Source organism: Plectropomus leopardus, chromosome 6 (genome assembly GCF_008729295.1).
Source record: "Plectropomus leopardus isolate mb chromosome 6, YSFRI_Pleo_2.0, whole genome shotgun sequence".
Lineage (NCBI taxonomy): Eukaryota > Metazoa > Chordata > Actinopteri > Perciformes > Serranidae > Plectropomus > Plectropomus leopardus.
The window spans coordinates 18,755,132-18,772,075 of NC_056468.1; the positions used below are offsets into that span (position 1 = coordinate 18,755,132).

The 16,944-nt window shown below is 41.6% G+C and overlaps 1 protein-coding gene across 2 annotated transcripts in view; it reads left to right on the top strand.

The window, feature by feature from the left end:
* Positions 1-16,944, top strand: part of emid1 (EMI domain containing 1) — a 68,621-nt gene that overhangs the window by 34,045 nt on the left and 17,632 nt on the right. The gene's annotated exons all lie outside the window — the stretch shown is intronic.

A 16,944-nucleotide genomic window follows, 5' to 3' on the forward strand; every position in this document is an offset into this window, starting at 1 on the left:
GGTTTGGCAATCAGCTCTATGATACTTTAGGCTTACGTGAGTTTTCAAAGCAGTGGGAGTTTCAAAGAGGCCAGAATATCTGTGCCAAGGCTTAGGGTGCAGTGGTCCAAAAAAATTGTTTCAAGTGAAGGTGGCTTCCATTTTGGTGCTTGGCAATACAAAAAAGTAAATGTATATGATGTTAAAGGAATACTTCACCCCTAAAAGATTATTTGCATATCAGTTACCTCTCCTTTTTTGTTGAATTTGTACATAAAACGTTTTTCTTGAATGCCTCTATGGTAAATGAAAAATCCCAACAGCAAACTGTATAAAAATATAATTTTTTCGCACAACTTGTGCACTGTTGTCAAAGTCTCATTTATCTATTTATATTCTCAGTACTTCCGAAACACATGAACTTTTTGCTAAAACGGTAATGTTAAAAAAAACATCCACATAAACAGTTTGATGCATGGACTAGCAAGCCCACGTTGTTAATGTGTGTTTTAAATAGTAAATGCACTAGTGCTGAGCATACGACTGGATAAATGAGACTCTGATTATACCGCATATGCTGTATTCAAGTATGCAAACAGATGTTTTTGACATGGTTTAGCTGTTGTCAAACGCTGCCCCCCTGAAGTCAACTCATGAAGAATGTTCTCCTTTTTTTGAGTCTCTGTTCACTGTGAAGGCATGCAAGACAGTTTTTGACAGAGTTCATCGTAACATGTAATGAGTAATTAATATACAAATGATCATTTGAGGGGTGAAGTATTCCTTTAATAAGACAATTTAGCCACTATCAATTTACAACCACACAAAATCACAGTTTCTCACAGTGAGGCAAATGTGCATAATCACACAAAAAATAATCAAATTGATGATTCAGCTGTTTCATTACATCAGGTGAAACAGAACCTTCAGTTGCTTATTTGTTAGTTTAGAATATTTAATTTAGACTAAAGGATTTTATGCAATGACGAGTCCACCGAAAACCGCTATATTATAAAGTTATTGAATTACAACCCAGCCCTATTGCAAATGTTGACCATACAAGCCAAATGCTTAATAAGCCATAACAAAGACATTACGGAGATTTTGGCCAGTTTGCGTTATGTCTGAAGTTAATCCCTGTTTCCTCAGTAATGAAATAACTGTCTGTTCATTTGTCAGTCTGGGACCTGAAGCTGTTTCATAAACATCTGTAACCCAGAAATCAACAGCAGCTGATCACCATCCGGTTTGATCACACTGACACTCCTCAAACAGATTTTTCTGATCCTCGAAGGCGAAAGCTAAGAGCTGGAAACACGTACCTGCTGCCTTTAATTATAGTTTCATTTTCTGCAGCAGCAGGATTATGTGTGTCTACGAGAAGTGTGGAGGCCCCCGTCTGTCAGCGCACCGAGGGGAGGGGATGCAGTAGTATCAGGTGGATGACTGTGTTACTCAAACTCTTGTCACACAGATGCACAGTATCAGTCTGTGTGTGTGTGTGTGTGTGTGTGTGTGTGTTTTAACAGGTGCACGGTTGCAGAGAAATGTATAATGATGTAAAGAGTGATGCTCAGATTCGGTGTTAAGTTGATGGTGAAGACAATGAGGCAGCAGTGTGCAGCAGACTCATCAATCTTCCGCTGAACCTGGACCGTGGAGGGAGTGATGTTGATCCTGGCTCGGTGCCGCTGCTTTGAGAGCTTACCCATATGTGACTGTTTGTATGTCGTGGAGCATCAGTGGATTTCGTGTGATCCAATGGAAGAGATGTGTGTCTGATTTATGGTATCTTCTACTCTCTTACCTGAGAGTGTTTTCAGTAGCTGCTCTTTTCTGTGGTTTTCTGAGTGCTCTCTGAGTGAAGGAGAGAATATGAGCTGTCTAAATCAGGGGCTTTGAGACCCTGCTGTTGAGTCAGGCGTGTGTCTACAGTAATAGACTGTGTGTGACTCAGCCAGGGTCCAAAACAAAGGACTTCTTCAAACATGCACCATGTCAGACACACACACACACACGCACACACATAGCCGACCGTGCTTTTATCAGCCAGACTTCCATGTCTGCTTTCCTTTCATGCGTGAACGTATCTGCTGTCAGGGGAACCCATTATGAACCCTGAATACTCAAAGTGCAGATATGGAACAGTGTCTCTGTAGTGATACATCGCAAAGACCCATGAACCATAAAGCGCTCAGGATGCTTAAAACATTCTAGATACTGAGGCTGTGTTCAAAGTTGGGCTGTACCCGACTCAGAATTATGCCAGTCAAATTGGATTTGGTTGGTCAATACAAATATTTTGCGATCCGTTTTGTTTTCCATGCAAAGTTTTAAAGTTTGAACGGGACTCAGCAGGACAGTCAGTGTGACATCGGTATTCACGTCATATTAAAAACAAGCTTAAGGTGCTGAATACGGTTCTCAAATGTGCTACAACACTAGATATCAACAAAAGACAGAGACTGTGTCCTATTAACTTAACCACTTCTTCACCTCACAGTGGCCTTTCTCTCCCTCTGTGCCACTGCCTGCATGTCCGCAGCTGCAAAGAGTAGCAAAAAGGTCAGGAACGTTCACTCCACAGCAAAATCTGGAGCGAAAACGTCCACAAAAGTACACTGCACATAAAAAAAACTTGCTCAAGTTTAAGCAATTTCAGTCAACTGAGGAACACTAACTGATGATTTGAGTCTCGGAATTTTAATGGGTAGCCCTAAAGGTATCCAGGAATTGTCAATTACTGTTTTTAATAATCGTGCAAGACAAAGTGACACACGCCTCAGATTAAGTAGTAGTAGTTTAGTCTTGGATGCAGTCTGTTAAGGGTCTGGCCCCTTGTTGCTACCTTTTCATAAAATCAAAACCTCACCTGAGTGCTGTGCCCAAGAGTATCCCAAACTTAGAAAATTCAGGGAAAAAAAGAGGAAATACAGACAGAGCCAAGAGTTCCTGCATATAGATTCACCCCCACACACCTCTAGTGTGTCATAAATGATGGATGGATTGCTTCTGTACAAGTCTTTACACTGGTTTTTAGTAAAATCCTACATAGTATATCTTTAAAGTTTAACGTACGTAAACATACTTACATTCATTTTTTCACCAAAACATACTACATCTATCCTCATAGTCCTAACAAAGTTGTTAAATGTATTTTCTTACTTGTATGTATGTGTGTATTTTCCTTTCTTAATTTAAAAGGCAGATTTATTTCAAAATATTTTGAAACCAGCACTGTTAACACAGTTTTTCTATCTGTCTTTCATTAAGTGCATTACTATGCTTCTTGGAGCATTACAGTCAACAACTATATGTTGACATGTGTGATATAGTGTGAAAACTTTGGTAGGTGTATGAAGTCTACCACAGAGATAAATGAATGTGCAGCCTTGTGAAATTCAAACAAAACAGGGGCCTGCTCTTAAAAACATTGCTTCATAGTGCTTCTAATGGTCAAAATATATGGGTCCTATATGGGTTTTAAAAACATCTATTTATTGATTTTATCGACCAGTATAAGAATACAGTGGAAAAAAACACTCCAACAGAACAGTACAAACAACAGCAAAAAACAACCACAACAATAAAAAATAAGAAATCAAATCAAACAGAAAAAAAGCCTCAAACATCATCACAGGAGTAACAGGTTTTTGACATCTGACAGGTTTTTGCGATATGGGTCCTTTGAATGGACACTTGTTGCATAGCTGTATTAAAACAGCTATGCAACAGCTATGTGGTGGTTTTAGACCCTTTTCTGGGATCCAACAAGCACTAAGCACCTTGTTTTAAGCATTCTGAAGCCAAAGATTGTGTAATAATAATGAATGTAGCCACCATGACGTGACCCATTGGTTTGTGGCCTCCTGTTTTGAAACCTCGAGTTTGGCATTTTGGCGCTATGGAGGAGCGAAGGATGGATCTGACTCATAGACTGTGGTGACGCTTTAAAGACCACTTGCTCAGAGCAGCCACAACCTTAATTACGTCTAACTTTAAGCCTTAAGTAATTGTAAACGGGTGAGTTAAAATAAGGATTCACCCCCCTGAATGGTTGTCATGAAGGGGGAAATTAGCCACAAAAAACAGCCAAAAGGGTTTTTTGTGCCAGGCTGTAAACATGTTTATTTCTGCTGTAAATTTGGGCATTTTAACACAGGGATCTATGGGGGATTGACTTGCTTCTGGAGCCAGCCTCAAGTGGCCATTAGAGGAATTTCTGTTTTTGGCACTTCCATGTTAGGTTCATTTTTCAGCCAAAGAGGTTGCAGCTTGACTGAGGCCATGCATTTTGGTGGGTTTCATGATTTTTCTAGCATTAAAGGGTTATATGTTTCAACGCAGAGAATTAAGAGAGTTAAGTTTCTGAAACCGTATCAAATCCCATTACAGTCCGTCATTTCACACGTCACAATCCCTTCATTTTAACATCAGTTTAGAAAATAAAAACAATAAACGGGTCATTCTTGAAAATCAGACCGTTTTTTACTCAACAGTTTAAATTTCTTCAGACTGTTTATGTTGGCAGTCAAGCATATTTACAGTGACGAGGGGAATATCTGATCAGAAGATGTTGCAAATAAAATTTCTTCTCACTTACTCCTTTGCCTCTGTCCCATTTTAAAGTGTTGAAATAGTGGTCTTTAGCTATTTCAGCATGTTACATCTAACATTTTTCACTCTGACAGTCCTCAGAGTGGGGCTGAATACCTCCACAGTAAAATGATCCAAACTTATGAAGGCAAAATGGAGATTAGGGTGTTATATGAGCTGTCCCAAAGGAAACTGACAAATCAAATGATTTGTTATGGTGGAGGAAATGGACAATGCTCTCTGAGAGAAGCTGAATCATGAGGAAAATTGAAACAATAGTGAAGAAAGATTTGGCCTACTTCTTACCACACATGTCTGCTGCTCTCTGTTCGTCCATATCCCTGCAGAGCGAGGCACGTTTATGGTTTGCTATTGAAGCAGAATATCGTCCTAAAGGGAGTTGGAATGACTACAGTCTGGCAATCATGTCTTGGCTCTGGATGGACGAGTGCAGTCACTATCACACAGTCCTTGTGTTCAACTGGAGCTTTTTGTGTTTGGTTGTCATGGATCCTGCTGCATGGTTGTCAGAGGGGACTCGATTGTTTTTATTGTTTACATGGGTGGTTAAGGAAAAATATAGGTTATTGAAACCTTTTTCTGAACAAGACTTGCTCTCATGTGTACTCACACACAAATCATACCACAGCGGGGAAATTACACTTGGCTGGTGTGGCAGCAGGCCTCTAAGTCGAAATAAGTGAGCGTTCAGACCAACCTTGGACAAATAAACTGTGTGTTTGACTGGACGTGTCCTTCAAACACTTGGGGCAAAGGATTTACTCACCCAGCGCTGAGTGTGTATAGCGGAGGACATGGTGCAGGATGTTTTGCTGAAGGCTTGTGGATTGGCCTGCACTCTGCTTGGCTGCAGATGTGGGCAGAGAGCTGGAGCGCTTGTCAGCCTCTGTATGGTAATGGACAGGGTCAGAGTGAAGGGTCTGCTGGCCAGGAATTCAGCGGCGTGTTTTTGCAGAGAGCAGCAGTGTGTAAACTCTACTTCTCCTCCACTGCTGGTCTTATTGCAGTTTGTTGAGTCAACCTTTTTTTTGCAACCTATTGTTTGGATTTTTTTTAATCCTTTTTTTAGAAATGATCAAGAGATTACATTTTGAAATTCAGTGATTACATTACGGTAACTAATTCCAGTAATGCTGCATTACTTTTAGACATTTTACAGGTTTGCTTGTTTGCTGTCTCATAGGAATATTTCACCTTCCAAATTATCATTTCTTTGCTTTTTTGTTTTGTTTTCCTTGTTTTTTTAATTTAGTTTTTATTGGCAGCCAGAAGATTTACTAACAAGACAGTCACAAACACCTTGCATCAAGCCTGTTTTGGTGAATTTAAATCCCAAATGACCATTTGTATATTATTCACCCCATGTTACATTGGATTTATAAAGAAAATTTTAATTTTTTCACATGCTTCCATGGTGAATGAAGAATTCAAAAACTGAGAAAAGTCTTGGTGAATCACAGTCATAGGGGATTGCGCTTAACAACAGCAAAACTATATTAAAACATCTATTCACAAATTCTGACATAACTTGTGCAGTATAATTCATGTCTCATTTATCCGGTGCTTCCCAAACTGAACGGAAAGTGAAACTTATGCTCTCTCAAAGCCAGACTTCACTGCTGTGCCACCACTGCCTCGATCAGTAGTATGTTTGTGTTATTGTGTGACTTTCATGTTTTAAAAGGTTACTGTGGATTCTCCAAAGGCACACAATGACACAAACAAGCTAAATTATCGTGGCAGTGGAAGACCAGCAGCTCTCATGTTCAGCGAGACAAAATGACTGTTCTTGTCAATGAAGTGTGGCTGTGAAGAGAGCATAGACACGTTTTTCTCTCAAATCACTAAAGTATGGTTTTATGTATGTTTTGGGGAAGAACTGAGCATGCGACAGGATAAATGAGACTTGGATTTTGTGAGAGTTTGTTATCGGATGTTTTGATGTAGTTTTCTGTTAAATGCAGACCCCTTTTACTGTAGTTCTTCAACAGTTTTCTCAGTTAGCCTCATTCTCTGTAAAGGCATGCAAGAAAAAGTTTTCTTAAATGATCTTTTGTGTACTAATAACACAATCCATCTTACGTTGACTTGATGAAGTTTTTATTTAACAGGAGTTGGATAGTAGGTGCATTTAATGTAGCATTTGGTCCAGGACATGTTAGTTTGGTGCAGTGGCTTCCCAGAAACTCGCCTTATTTGCATATATTTGATCATCCTTCCTATCTGATAGTCATGTGATTATACAGATTTTTAACAAAAAAATGGGTTAGCCAGTCTTATTTGGAAGGGCAAAGTAATGGCAAATGGAAAACTTATTACCCCGCTTTGACCCATGGTAGCCCTTATTGTGCCTGTTGAGTCTTATTTAGGGATTAGTACTGACATTTTGGGTGCAAAGGCTTTTAAACTTCAAATAAAATGGGTTAGATAATCTTACAACTGTTTGCATCTTTACAACTTGTCTACTTGTGATTTTGCCCCATCAGACTGTGAGACCGAGTTGTCATAAACGGGAATTATCCTTTAAAGGAAAACCAGCTTCACATAATGTTTATGGTGTTTACTTTTAGTCACAAAGGCTTATGAAGTGCAAGCTGTTCAACAGCTCAGTGCAGCATGCAAGTCAAAAGCAATCACTTGCAGTTAACATGTTACAGTATATGAGTGTGTGTGGGTGTGTGGAGGTCTAATTCTGGTCCCAGTTGTTTTTAGAGCTTTTGTTTGTCGGCCACTTGCGACCGCGTTTTGGCTGAGAGGAGTGGGATTTAATTACTGCAGCGTGTAGAGAGTGTTTTATATAGAGAGGTCACAGACAAGACGGACCCCTCCCTGCCACACTAAAGCAACAGCAGAGGAGTGTGTGGTTTCATTCAGTCGGTCCTGGTGTGCCGCTCTGGAGTCCTGTTTTTCGCTGGTTTCCTTGGTGACCACAGGAGAGACAGGGGGAAAAGGGTTGCACATCACTGGGTAAGATGCCAATGGAGGTCACTGAAAGGGAGAGTGTCGCCAAGGAAAAGTTTACAAAGCAGCTTTTATTTGGGTCAACCAGGGTCATGAGGGAGGAGCCCGGTTCCATCGGGGCTTCTGTGTTATTGTGTCACTCTTAATAAAAGTGAAGGGTGTGAGCTGGATTGTCAGCCTTCGCCGCACACTTTTATTAGACATCTGCTCCTTTCAAGTAGGGGAAATGTTAAAAGAGTGGCGAAGGGATTCATAGTGCAGCCGCTCCCGACCACATACTATCTCAAATTGGCACGCTGCAATTCGACAGATGTGTCCATCGCAGATTTTAGCCACTTTACACAGACCGCAGCATTGTTTGCTTTCATTGGCACAGAGAAAATTGTTTCCATTTTAAACATATGCTGAACATTTTTGTTTTTGGATACTACTGGGACAACAGCAAATTAGATTTATTCCATTTTTAAAATTCACTTAAAATTCTTGAGTTTTCTCAAGTTTGTGTAAACAGCAGATTGTGTTTTGTGACTCTCTCTCTCTCTCTATCTGTCTCTCTTTGAACACAAACGGCCTGTCCCACTGGTGTGGACACCACCAAACTCCAACATCCCAAAACAAGTGGTTAGCAAACAGTGGAGGCAGTTTTGCTCTACTCAGTAATTAGAGGCAAAGGTGGTGTGTGATTGTGAAACAAAGCTCAATTTTCCTGTAATTAGTGTCTTCTAGTGCCTTGCAGGTATTCTCGACAGTCTGGACCAATCCTCTGTGGGGGAGATAGTTGTGGGTCTCTCATGATGAAACCTTCTGGAAAATACAATAAGCAGGAAGCCTGACAGGGAGGGAGGGGAGGTCAGAGCTCCATCCTGTGCAGAGAGGTCTTCCCCGCAGCTGTCTGTGCCCAGTGAGGCCAGTCTCTTGTCCCAGAATGCCAAGAGGAGCACATGTCTGCAGGCCGGACAAACTCCTCTGTCAGCAGACCGCAGTCACCCCACCAGTCAGACCATTCAGCCCGGCGCTGCGCTGTAATTACACACCGCTGCCTGCTGTGTGTGGAGGGGGCGGGAGTGGCAGCCAGACTGAGATGCAGACCCCATCAGCATCACTACAGGCATGTGCTGGAAAAACAGAGAGAGTGAGAGAGACGGGGAGAGTGAGTGAGAGGGAAGGTGAGGTAAAGACAGCCCTGTCTGGGACAGAGAGGCGGGAGGAGAGGCATGAGACCCTCCTCCTTCCTGTGAAAGATTAGAGGCTGTGTGTGCGAGCACATCTGGAGAGGCTGGAAAAGCTGAAAGGACTGATGTGAGAATCGACAGAGCCAAACTGAAGAAGATTAGTGGAACAACCCTGCTGGTCACACTGAAGTGGCCTCTGCAGCATTTATGTCTGTTCATGTGCACGTGTTTGTGCACCATGACTGAAAATGGTAGAAATATCTAAATACACATAAATCAGTAAGTTTACAGCTGAAGTTGGTTTCTGATCACAGACCTTACTGTCAGTTTCGAAGAGCTCCAAGTGACCCAAATTACAAAAATATCTTTCTCGGGTGGAAGTGCAGTTTGCAGAGCGGTTATCTGGATCAACAACAAAAAAAGAAAGTACATGAACCTGCATAGTTTCTGTCCAAATTGGACATGAGCCTGAACCATGGTAGTGGTTTAAGGCCATAGCCTGACAACAAAATTTCCACAGCTTAAAACACATTTTAACATTTATTACAAACTAAAATCAACTAAAGACTTTTCAGTGCTGTAACAAGCATTTGTGACAGTATCTTCTCCTGTTCAATGTTCAGCACAACCACAAACTGTCACATGCCATATATATTGAATAAAGATTGTCTAACATTTCTCCTCCTTAATGAGAGGTGGGAGTTGGGATGGGCTGATGCAACATACTATGAGGTTTGCATTTAAATAAAAAAAAAGGCTGGGAAATTGGAGCAGACCCGACCTGATACAAGCTCAGGGGAGTTTTGAGAAATTACAGCCCAGCCCCAGGCCTAACTGCAGGTCAGGCCCAATTTGGTTCGGACAGAGAATCCAAGCTTTATTTTAAAGCAACAGTACAACTGGACTTTTTGAATTTGCACTTCTGTACAGTAAATCTTTGGTGTACAGCTTTGTAATTTTCATACTTTTTATTTGAAGTTTTAAGGTATTTTTTCTGCATATGTTAATAATTTTGCAATGAGTGTAACTTACTATCTAGTAAGGCTGCAGGTAATGATTATTTTCATTGTTAATTAATCTGTCAGTTACATTGTAGATTAATTGCATATATGATTGATCTTTAAAGTGTCAGAAAATGCTGCAAAATCTTCCCAAAACCCAAGTTGATGTCCTCCAATGACGTCCACAACCCTCTAGCACAGGGGAGGAAAGAATCCAGAAAATATTCCCTTTTAGGACCCTGAAATCAAGAGATTTTTTCAAACTTTTTTTCTTGACAAATTACTCATATCATTCAATCATTGCAGCTCTAATGACAAAGTTTTGAATCTTACATCTTAAAAATCCACTACTATTTCAGTTATTTCAACATCTTTGCTGTGTGAGTGTTATTTATAAAGAAATAAGGTGATATAACTTTAAAAAATATTATTCAGTTCATAATATAGATACAATTAGGCTACTTTAGTTAAAGTAGTTTAACAAACTAACTGTAAAGAGTACAGTACAGCTGACAATATTAATACTGATTAAAAAGGATTTAAATCCCTCTGAAGGATACTACTTAAATAAAACTTAAATAAAAGTATTGTTACTCACTTTAACACAACTCTAAAAACTACATAAATCATCTCCTCAGGTGCAGTAACTAGGCAAAATTTAATTGGTTGTTTTCACCCTTGGTATTAACAGTGGAGGTTCAGCTCTGTGGAGGGTGTGGCAAGTGTGTGCTGCCCTCCGCTGCTAAAGTGTCTGTGCTGATTGATGAGGTGAAATGTGTGTGTGCATGAGGTGAGACCCTCTCTGACCCTGCACGCTCTCACCTCAGGGTCCTGGAGGCTATAGCTGGTTTCATTTGCAGCAGGTCTTTGCAACACCTCACCTAGACTTGTAAACCGGAGCAGATGTAGACCGACTGCGTCAGCGCACTTGTTTTCAACTTAAACACACAGCGCAAAGGTGAGTATTCAGTCTCTCTCAGCTTACCTTATACTCTGGGATGAATTATCTCACCAATTGTTACGACAAGGCCGTGCTTCCTTTTTGACGGTAATTACAGTTGATCCTGTCCAATGTGTGGGCCGCTCCACTCTCAGGCTGGGAGCTGCAATTCCAAAGGAAGGAAATGATGAAGTGTGTCCCACCCTTTAAGTCAATCACCTAATAAAAGAAAGCTGCGACCCTGGGAAAGCACAGTAAACATGGGTTCAGATGCAGGTTTGCACTGTGCAGAGCATCAAGTCCTGATAACCAGACTGAGACTCTTCAGCTGTTTGGGAGGTGGAAGGTGGGTCTGATTATGCTTTAAAACCAGCTGAGATTGATTTGAGTCGACCATCAGCGAGCACGGTTGCCCTGGTTGAGCAAATTATGTAAAAGACCGCACCGACCCATCTTTATGTCTCTCAATACGAATTACCTGAGACCAGAGTATTAACTTTAATTCAAATGGTCTCCTTTTTACAAAATCTAAAATGGGTATAGCTCACTGTCAGGAACTCACTGGAATAACTTTTTGCAGTTTAGTGATTGCTTGTGATTGTGTTAGAATGCAGCCTGTCGTAACTGAATGACCCATGACCGGGCCATGAGTGTGTGAGCGCATGTGAATGGTTAGGTACATTACCAGTAGCACCTTCTGCGGTAGCCTTAGTCACCAGTATATGAATGTGCGTTTGAATGGGTGAATGTGACATGTAACGTAACAGCACTTTAAGTGGTTGGAAGACTAGCAAGGTGCTTTAAAAGCAAATCCTTTAACAGTTTACCATTAATGACAACTGTCATAAGCATTCACAAAGACTCCTTCATTGTCTATGACAGGTGTAACGTCATGGCTACGACAGTGCCATGTCAGTCTTATGTACACCTCTTCAAATACAGACTGTAATGTTACCCATTACAGTCTGTCTGGATTTGAGTATGGGACAAAGACACAGAGAGAAAGAGTGAGAGGGTGAAGAGCAGAAAGAAACATTACAGATCACATCCTCTCTATTTGTTCCTTTTGCATTGAAAAATAGACAAAAGAAATTGCCGGCTCAGCAAACGTGTTCTATGAAGCCACCTTTTTCTGTATGTGTGTGTGTGTGTTTATCTAAAAGCAGCAGTCTTCAGTCTGTCTGAAGCGGTGTAGAGACAGAGACAAACGCCTCCCCCGGTTGGCTGTCAGCACCTGGTCACTAATGATGGTGCAGCGCTGAGCTCAGCTAATTGACCAGACAGAGATGGATCAGGACCTTGCACTCTGCTGTGTCTGCTAGCTCTGTGTGTGTGCGCGCATGTGTGGTTGCGTGCGTGCGTTTGTGCGTGCGTGTTTTGATGTTTGTGCTCACAGCTGCTGCCAGGCCCCTGTACTGCATCTTCCTACAGAAACTTCAAACTTTGAGGTAACACAGTTGGACAGAAGGAAACAGCACAGATGAGTCTTGCAGACCATATGACAGGACAACAAAAGTCTGACTCGTACATTTGTGAAGCTCCTGAAGGCCTGTCTGTGTGCAAGCTGCTGAATCTTTCTGCAGAGGCAGAGAACAAATAAACCTCAGTAGGTGATGAGCTCCGAGGATCAGGCAGTCGGTGCAGCTGAGTGTGAGATGTGTGTGTAAGGGTTCTGGTTGGCAGGGCTAACTGGGCTCTTAGCATGAGAGCTCTGGTTTATTTTCACTGGGAGAGTATCACTGAGGGAATGACCTTGGCCCATTAATAATACAGCCAGTGTGTGTGTGTGTGTGTGTGTGTGTGTGCGCGTGTGAAAACACACACATACACACAGTCAGAAAACCATACACGAGCACACACACACACACACACACTCCCCCCCCAGTTTTTAAAGCAAGAGGTGCAGCTGCAGTCCTGGTCACTGTGCCCTCGGTTCTCACTCTGGTGCTCCAAGTTTTAAATGGCCAAAAATAATAGCTTTGGAATAAAGCTCCTATAATGATAATATAATGATATAATAGTAAGAGCAGGTTGTTAATGCTTTTTTGTGAAATCCAAATCGAAAGTGTTGCTGTCTCCAACTTTGGCTCTGTGCACACTTAGCACAGATGTGTCTCTATCCGTTAAAGGTTTCCAAATTGGGCTATCAGCCAATTCTATAGTAGATGGGTATGCCGTCCAGTTATTTTTTTGTGTTTGTGTTTGTTTGTTTCTGGTGTGTAACTTTCATTGTCGTAGACAGGCCATAAAATAGGCTAGTAAACAGTAGAAAGCAGCATGGAGGCCAGTGAAAATGTTACGGTGGTTACTTCTTTTTTATATCTCTTACTTATTCAGACTCTCTCTCTTGCAGACTCAGTGCAGACTAACTTTTGTACAATGTTTATGAGCTGGGTGGATGGAAATGGACAGTACTTTGTTGCAGCGCTAAAATTAGCGCATCACTGCTTATCGGAAACAATCAGAGCTGGAGCCGATAAATACCAACTGCAGAGTCATTTGTCACGGAAGTGAATGCTTATTGTGGTGTTTTCCGTTAAATAAAAAGATGATGTCAGCAGGTCTCACTTTTTGTCAAGCCTTTTTTTAATTTTAAGTTTTATCTAGTATGCAGACAGCTGCGTCACTCTGTAATTGTGTATTTTTTTAAACTATTTTTTTAAGCAATTTCACCATAAGCAAATTAAATGTGAGCAAGGCAATGAGATGTATTATCAGACGTGATAATTCAACACACATTTGAGACTCCTCATGTGAACTGCAGTTTCTCTCAGCGGGTCTAGATGCTGTTTGGATACAAGATACAAAGTCTGAATAGACGCCAGCGTAGTATTGATGGTCAGTTTACTCACCTTTAGTGTTTTTCTTTTATTTCAGCAGTGATTGATGTGAAGCAGAGGAAACAAAGGAGAGAAACTCCTGAGGGTTTCATCTGAAGACACCGGGCTACATGTGTGTCTTGGCAGACCTGTTGCTCATATTTCGGCAAACGATTTCATCGGCCTGTCTAACCTTAGCCCCCAGCTACTTAGGCTGCATGCTGTAAGAGCTCCCCTTGACTTTTGGATGGCTTCAGAGCTCTGTGATAAACTCTAATTTTAATAAATTTAGCCTGAGATGAAAATGTGATTTACTTTTAAGAGGCTTCTTGGCACTGCCAGAGTCCTGCTGTGACAAACCACTTCACTTTCACATTATGCACATAGTCATCAACTTGAGCATAAACAAACCTTCATAACCTCCTGAATACACACACTCATCATGAAATAGGACAAGATAACTTTGCTGTGACTTTCACTCATGTCTTTAGACTTTTCCTATGAGATTAATGCGTCAGCAGAGGTAAAGATTATTTAAGGAGTGTTTGTAAACAAATCAATAGATGTGTGTGTGTGTGTGTGTGTGTGTGTTTGTGTGTGTGTGTGTGTGTGTGTGTGTGTGTTTGTGTGTGAAAAGCAGCAGACAGAGCTGATGTCAGGATGGCCTCTGGTCCGCTAAACTCTCTGTGGGGGTATTTCTCTAGTAAAGCGCTCTGACTCAGTCACTGATCAGGGCCCAGTGCAACACTGGGGCAAAAGGTCAAATACATTCACACATTTCTTTGATCCCCCCCACCAAGGCAATTAGCCGACTGAGAACAAAGAGTGGATACAATGAGCTGCGTCCATCAGGGGGCATTCATTAACTGTGATGATGTTATTGTTGGCTAAGAGAGCGAAGGATCACACTTGACGCATCCGATTCATCTTCTTTCTCCGCAGTCTACAGGCACTCACAGTTTACTTAACAGACACTCACAGGAGAGAAAGGAGAAAAGAGAGTTCTTGCAGGATTTTAAATTTATTGTTGTAAGACAGAGAGAGTGAGGGAGACAGTGTAAGAAGTATGTGTGGGAGACAGTTGTCCTTTTGCCAAAGCTGGGTTAATGCTTCATACAATAGCTGGAGTGTGGGTGAGGGGATCTTGGCGCTTGACTGTTCTTTACTCCAGAGGGAAAAGAGGTGGCGTTAGGGGCGAGAGCTAGACTTCCTATCCAGAGCCCCCTTTGTAATTGAATGCAGCCATCTACACGAGCAGGGCTCCAGAGAAAACGTCCCCGGCATGAGCGCGTCTGTGTACACACACATAAATCTCTCTTTGTCTCCGCAGCCATCCCCATGTGGACTGAAGTGCGCTGCAGACGAGTGAGGAGCAGATCACAGTGTGTGTTCTCCACGTCCACTGTTATCAAAAAATGTGGGAGAGTTTTCTACAATCTAGAGCGCATGCCATAACATTTCAGTCTCAGGTCTTACATGGTTTAAATCCATCTACACTTGTAATCCTCTGAGAAATACCCAGAACCCAAAACAGTGAAATCATGAGCACAGGGGTTGAGGACGGGGAATTATTGAAGTGGTCTCAATTTACTCTAAACCATGTGTTCTGTGTACTTTTCATGCTCCTCCTTTGCCCTCTCTCTCCCCCTCTCGTTGGGTAATCACTAAACCCGTTATGCTTTCCTGTCTTAAGTTCCCAAACGTTTATTTTTCTTCGTGACAATAAGATCTCCATTTTCCTTTCCTGGGTCTGCAGTGGACAGAGATGGATCTGATGTTACAACAAGTGAGTCTGTTTAAGAAGAATGCCATTCTCCTGCTCCAGCTTGGTGCTGCAGGTGCTATTTCATGGCTTCTTTTAGTATCGCACTTGGCATAGACTGCGGCCGCCGGCCACTGAATGGCAAAGACGTGCTTCCTGGTGGCTAATGAGGTGCTGAACCCGGCCTCTTGTTTTTATCAGGAGCACCTGGGCTGACCAGAGCCAGACCAGGCCAGACAAAGCAGTCAGTCTAACATTTCTACAAAAGGTCTGCCCATTCAAAACATCCAGAACCCAGGGACACAAACTCCCACACTTCATAAAATGAAGGCAAGACAGAATGCAAGTCGAGGCTGCCCATTCTCTCTGCACAAGGAAACTATTGTTTGTCTTTGCACTCCCTCTCTTCAAGGCTTTGCGATTTTTTACTCTGTAAAATACAAGGCAAAAGGAAAGCAGCTTGGCAAAGAGGCAGTGTGCACATTGTTTGTCTCTTGGAAATTGAGACAAAAGCTGCATCTGTCTCTGGTGACTTATATCTCTTTCTTCTACACCCTGCTCATTTACTGTCAGCTCTTTGTGGCATATAGTTAGAGGCTCACCTGGAAGATAGAAACCTGCAGACACAAACAGCACCAAGTTGATTTCTGCTATCTTCCACAGTAAAACATCTTCACACAGCACAGTGTAACTTCCAGGGTTGCGCAGTAATATCAGCACGGTCATCGGTAAAATAAAATACCAGTATCGACCAATGCTGCCGATATCACAAAACAATTAATTTTTTTGTTGACAAAGTGAACAGGTACAAAACATCAACCCTAAGTAGAAAGTTTTTTTTTTTTAATTTTGCAAAATGAATAAATAATACATGGACTGAAAGCATTGTATTTTATGTCTCCATCTGCTATTGGGCCATCACGATAAGTCTGCATAATATGATGTTAATTCTGCTACAGAAGAGATGTGATGAACACTAAAATTGCGTGGGAGTAAAAGTAGATATATCACTATCGGCATTGGCCAAATGAGATGTTTTTAGGTTGACATATCAGATATCTGCAAAAAATTCAATATCGTGCATCCCTAGTAACTTCCATATCACTGTAATGATCACATTACATCACATCCCATTAAACACGAAATGAACACCTGCATCCTGTTAATAAGCAGTTGGAAGTTGGACTTTTTTCAGTTGTTTTTCTGTTGCTGACTGTTCAGACCTTTGACTGTCCCCCCAGTGATTGCAACTGACACTGGTACCTGTGCCCCCCGAAACATCAACCAACCTTTTAATTTTTATTTCTACAATATCTGCACGTGGCATCTACAGTGTGGTTAAGGTTTGGCAGCTAAAACACCTGTTTAAAGAAAGAGAGAGATCATGGCTGAGGTACAAGACAAAAAGAAGCACTAATTGCAGGTCTGTCAAGGGACACAAACTTACGTGTCCTTCATAGAAGTCAGATGGGATACACATCGGATCAGCGCCACACTCTTGTTTCCAGATCTCTGCAATATGGAAACAATACTTCCTGCTTTGGCACTTGACAAAAATCTCCCAGAATCCTCAAATATGATCTTAATCCCCTGGATATTTTATTTTCATCATGTTCCTCCTATGTTTCTCTGTCTGTCAGCGAGGAAAGTGATAGTTCTAATTAACCAAAAGGCTGGGTGTCGTCTTCAGATT